This window comes from Marmota marmota, unplaced genomic scaffold, assembly GCF_001458135.2.
Source record: "Marmota marmota marmota unplaced genomic scaffold, marMar, whole genome shotgun sequence".
Classification (NCBI taxonomy): Eukaryota; Metazoa; Chordata; class Mammalia; order Rodentia; family Sciuridae; genus Marmota; species Marmota marmota.
Genome location: NW_026000153.1, coordinates 2,472,169 through 2,477,258, shown reverse-complemented (window position 1 = coordinate 2,477,258; position 5,090 = coordinate 2,472,169). Strand labels below are relative to the sequence as shown.

General features: G+C 43.9%; 1 pseudogene; it reads right to left on the bottom strand.

The window, feature by feature from the left end:
• Positions 1-1,732: 1,732 nt before the first annotated feature.
• LOC107146029 lies at positions 1,733-4,876 on the bottom strand (annotated as a pseudogene).
• Positions 4,877-5,090: the final 214 nt, after the last annotated feature.

The window sequence follows — 5,090 nt, the reverse complement described above, 5'->3', positions numbered from 1 at the left end:
TTCCAAAACTGAGTTGCTCCCCACTGAAGATGGTGATGAAGGTGGCCCAAGATGGAGGCACCTGCTTTCAGAAGTGGACTGTCGGGTCACATGGGGGGAGCCCAGCCATGGTGTTAGAGGTCGAGTTCAGAGACCAGCTTGTGCAGTGTGTGGCTATTAGCCAACTTCAAAGCCCATGTGAAGTTCTCAGGTGCAGGCGGGCTGGCTACTGCACGTGGGGGACTATCCACTGCCGCAGAGTCCCAAGATGGCAGCAACCAGGGGAGCTCCACTGGAGTGGCCAGAGTTCCTGCATGTGGGAAGCTGCCGGCTGTCCTGCATGGGAGTGGCATTGGCGATTTCTGCTTGGGTGCTGATGGTGCCCGCCAAGGTACCCAATAGTCCTGCGTAGGCGAGTGGTTGAGAGACCTACCGATGCCGAGGCCTGGAGGCCTGGAGTCCTGGATGGGCATGATGGCCATGATTCCCACGTGGGAGCAAGAATACTGCTCACAAAGAAGTGGTATAATCACAACTTAAGTTCCAGGTCATGGAGAGACACCAAATGCTGCCTCCCTCAGGCCCGCCATCTTGAATCTCACCCCACTGCTTTTTCTACATTACATTATCTCTGCTTTTAATAAATATGACTCTTATCCAATAATTGGTTCAAGCTCTTTGGGGGAGGGGGAGAGCTATGTTTACAAGTTTGTTTATGTATTTTGGGGACTCAAAAAAAAACAAACAAAAATCTTTTCAGATGCCAGGAGGCCTGTGCACATGTGGTATTACATTTACGTCACAAAACACTGTCTTATGAAAGTCATACACATGTTAAAGAGCTGTGTACTATGTATACACAAGTTAAGGAGACTTCCTACTTACATAGTCCTCTGGTAGAAAATCTGGAAACTGGACAGTCTCCTTGATTTCCAGCCTTGGATGTAGATACAACCTTTGAACAATTTTTTAAGGATGAAATGTGTTACACAGTATCCTTTAGACATTCATGTTAGACATGTTAGAATAAAGAATCCTACCACGTTAGCAGTGTTATTCAAAGATGAAGTTTTGGATCTTTATTCAAATGTTGACAGGATGATCAAAAAATTCACACATGTTCTAAAGAGAAAGTATTTCTCTTAACAGATCCACAATGCATTTCAGCCTCTGATATTAAATCATCATCCATCGGTAGTAGCCATGATCTTCCTGTGCAGTCATGAACTTAAACAGATGCTTTATGGCACCCATTTAAGTCACTAATGAGGTCATGTGGTAAATCCCCCTCCTTTCCTGCCCCCAAAAAAGCCAAGTGCAAAAAATCAACTTCTATGACAAGATCAACCAGGTCAAAGTTTTGGAGGTCGTTTTGGTAACCACCAAAGCTTAAGGTTCTGTTTAGGGGTTTGCCCCAAGACCAACTCTGGTCCACAAAGCTTAAGTAAAAACTACAAGGAGAACAAGCCATGATTCATCTTCAAATAAGAATTTCCAAGGCAGCAGTTCTGAAAGCAACTAAGGCCAAAATGCTACGAAACACTTGTAATTGGTGACTCTTCTGAAAACAAATGCCAAATACAGGGCTGATGTGCCACAGGAAAGTGTTTCAAAACCTTAGACAGTGTTCTTAAACTAAAATAAGCTGGTCAGCAACACAGGAAAGACTTAAGGCAACAGAGATCACCACAGTGCTCTTTGAGAGAAGTCTTCCAAGGAGGAAGAATGTCAATGGTTTCAGTTCTTACGTTTGTTAGCTGTCAGATACTACTTCCTCCTCGTCGTCATCCTCCTCTTCCTTTCTGTCTAGTTCAGAGGTATCTGATGACTCATGAAGCAAGACATACTCTCTGCTGCTGAATCCAAACTTAAGCACATCCTTTCTTTCAGTTCACAGTATCTGCGGCTCAATGCACTTGTTCAAGAAGGTTCCATTGCCTGAGCCAAGGTCAGTGGTGTAGGGCTTCACCCTTCGTGCAATTGTGTGATCAGCAATGGGTGTATTCCACAAGCTGATATTGTTAAGACTGCATGCTGCTTTGAACAAGGATGATCTGCAGTGCTGCAGCGTTGACCCAAAAGGTTAAGTGCTTTGTCGATGTACATGACTGAAATACCATAGTTTTTAAGGATGTGGAGATGCCATCATTTTGGGGGGGGATATGAGCTTCTGGGGACTCACTATTTAATGACTACACCCGGGAAGGTGTTGGTGTCCAAGAAGTGCACCAGGAAGTTTGAAGCTTAGTTCTTTCTTAGCAGGCACCTATTTTTATTGCCGCCAGGTGGAGGAATCACCTCCTGAGCCTCATTAGCACTGCCACTGACTTCATTCTTCTGGCAATGCCCTGGTGCCTGGCATTATAAAACCCAGCTCTTCCTCAGCCTGCAGGTTTGGGCTGCCCACTCCAAGCCTTCTCATCAGAACTTCTCCTTTGGCAGGAATGACCCCGGTGTCTGTCTCGTCACCGTTCCCAGCTCTAGCCGTGTTCCTGTTCTAGTTGTTCACGGTGATTCACTTCCCTGCTCCCTCTTCACCTCCTTCATTCCGAGTTTGGTTGAGTAAGAGGAGTTCCGTTGACGTCTTCTCCCTGAAGAGCAAGGACGAATTTAGCCCCCGAACTCCTGCTTCAGGGTGCCCACTCTCCCAGAAGCCCTCGCAGTGGAGAAGCTGAGCACATGATGATTCCCTCTACGGAAGGACCACAGTTGGCCCAGCTCAGGAGGCGAGAGTTTTAAGTTTCAAAAGCAATCTTCTGACTACTTCATAGTTAGACCTGGGCGCTCTACCGCCAAGTTACATCCCCAGCCCTTTATGTTTCATAATGAAAGCTTATCAGTTAGCACATAATGGCTGGCAGTTTTAAAGGCTTAGATGTTGGCCACTTATTACTACAATGAATTTCAAATGTAGAAACAAATATGCATAAGTCAATAAAGCTATTTCTACTCTTGGGGGGGGGAGCAAACTTTTGGGTTTATTCACCTCAAGGCTTTTTGTTGCCCTGTTAAAAATTGTACATGGAGATAATTTGCCATTGCCATGCATTTGGGTTATTTAGTCAATTATTGAATGGAATGGTCATTAGTATACTATTTGAAAGCTATGGCAAATGAAAAAAAAATTGTGACAGGGAATCAAGACTAGGGTCTTGCGCATACCCGGGGAAAGGAAAGGTGAAGAACCAGGAGACGGGCAAGCAAGAAATGAATGGTGGAGATACACGAGAGTTTGTCAGAGATGACAAATAAAATACATCCCTCCATAGTGGCAAGAGGCCTGGTTCAACTCTTGTACAGCAAGAGCTGTTTTCATTTGGAAAAAAGAACTTTAATATTTGGACTCAGTTTTTCATCCATACATAAAAGTGGATAGAAACATTTGAATAAAGTTTCTTGAGAAAAAGGACAAGAATTTTGAAGCAGTTGGACCAAGTGGGAAGCAAAAGATATAGTTTTCTGAAAATCCTGAATTCAGACGAAAGGATTTGTGCCATGGCATTATCTTATGTTTCCCAAGATAGACATCAGGTCACCAGAATATAAGCAACATAAGCTTTTGCTTTCATTTCTGGAACAGTAGCATGGTATCCCTGAAAGGTTACTTTAAATAGCAGCTCTAACCCTCAAACCCTCACACACATTCTAAGGGAGTGGTGTAGAGCTCAGGCACTTCTGCAAAGCTGTAATTTCTTATTTCTTGTCCCGTCACTAAATTACAATTTAAATTCCATCATTCAAAACTGCCTGATCTTGAGCCAGATGCATATATCACAAAAGGCATTAAGATCTGACCTTTAATATCCCCCAAAAAGAAATGTCATGAGTCCATCACAGAATCATAACTCCCTCTTGAATTAGTACTAAGATTTGAACGTCAGAGGGGAACTCTGATTAAAAGGGAATCAGGACTTCTCCAGCAACTGAAAACTGAGTTCCAAGGGGGAAAAATGACTCTTGCATTTCAAAACAAAAGCAATAGTGAGTAGACAGCAGTGTATCAAAGGATGCTATGTGCAAAAACTGAAGTTGCACAGTGATGTCCTAAGATGAGTGGAGACTTAGTAGTAAACATTTTGATAGAGGCCCTAAAACCCCAGACAGTTATCCATTGGCTCCCTTACTGGGTAAGATTTACATCTAGTGGCTTCATCAGTAAAGATGCCACAGACTCTGCCAAGAGTGCTGTGGGACTTATTGTGAGCACATATTGCTCTTGGAATATTTCATTTTAGCTCTGAGTGGCTAGCCCTTTGTTAGTGGGGAGATAAGGCTGCCTGCTTGTCAGTCTTGGTACTTTCAGAGGTTTTCATTGTGTAGCACACCTTGAAACATTCCCCTCTTCCCTCAAGCATGCCTAGGAAAGTAGAAAGGAGGTATTCTAGATCTTTGTAGAAATGATTCAAGTGATAAAGGAAAAGCCCAGCATGGTGGCACACACCTATAACCCCAGCCACTTGGGAGGCTGGGGCAGGAGGATCAAAAGATCAAGGCCAGCAAGACCCTGTCTCAGAGAACTGGGCATATGGCTCAGTTGTAAAGCCTACTGGATTAACAAAAAACCCTAGTACAAAGAAAAGACTAGGAAGAGATCAGGATAAGGAGTGTCCAGAAAAAGTTTCAAAAGCAATAACGCCAGAGGTACTTCAGGCTCCTGGAGTCCCATGGAAAGTTTGTTTAAAGCACATTGAGTCATCACCCCTGAAGACCTATCCTCAGCCTTAAGAATGAACTCTTCTGGAACTGAACGCATATTCCTATTCCATGAGTAACAACTTCAGGCCCCTTTATATGCAAATACCTCCATTGTCCAGCCCTTGGTCTCAGAATCATATTGTCCAAAATCCTCTGCTTCTGGGACAGCTTTCAGAAGTGAAAGTCTGTTTTCCCTATACATTGGCTCTGAGAGTATCCTGCATTTCCAGTGCCAGTGTCCGTGGACTACAGCATGTAATCTGGAAATGCAGCTCCAACCCTGTAATGGCTTTGAGGGAAGAAAGCAGGTACTGAAAGCCAGTCCTCAGCAGGCTAGAAACATGTACAAAGACATCCACGCACAAGCCATCAGCCATGACATAGGTAATGTGACCAGTATTTTTACTGCTGACAAA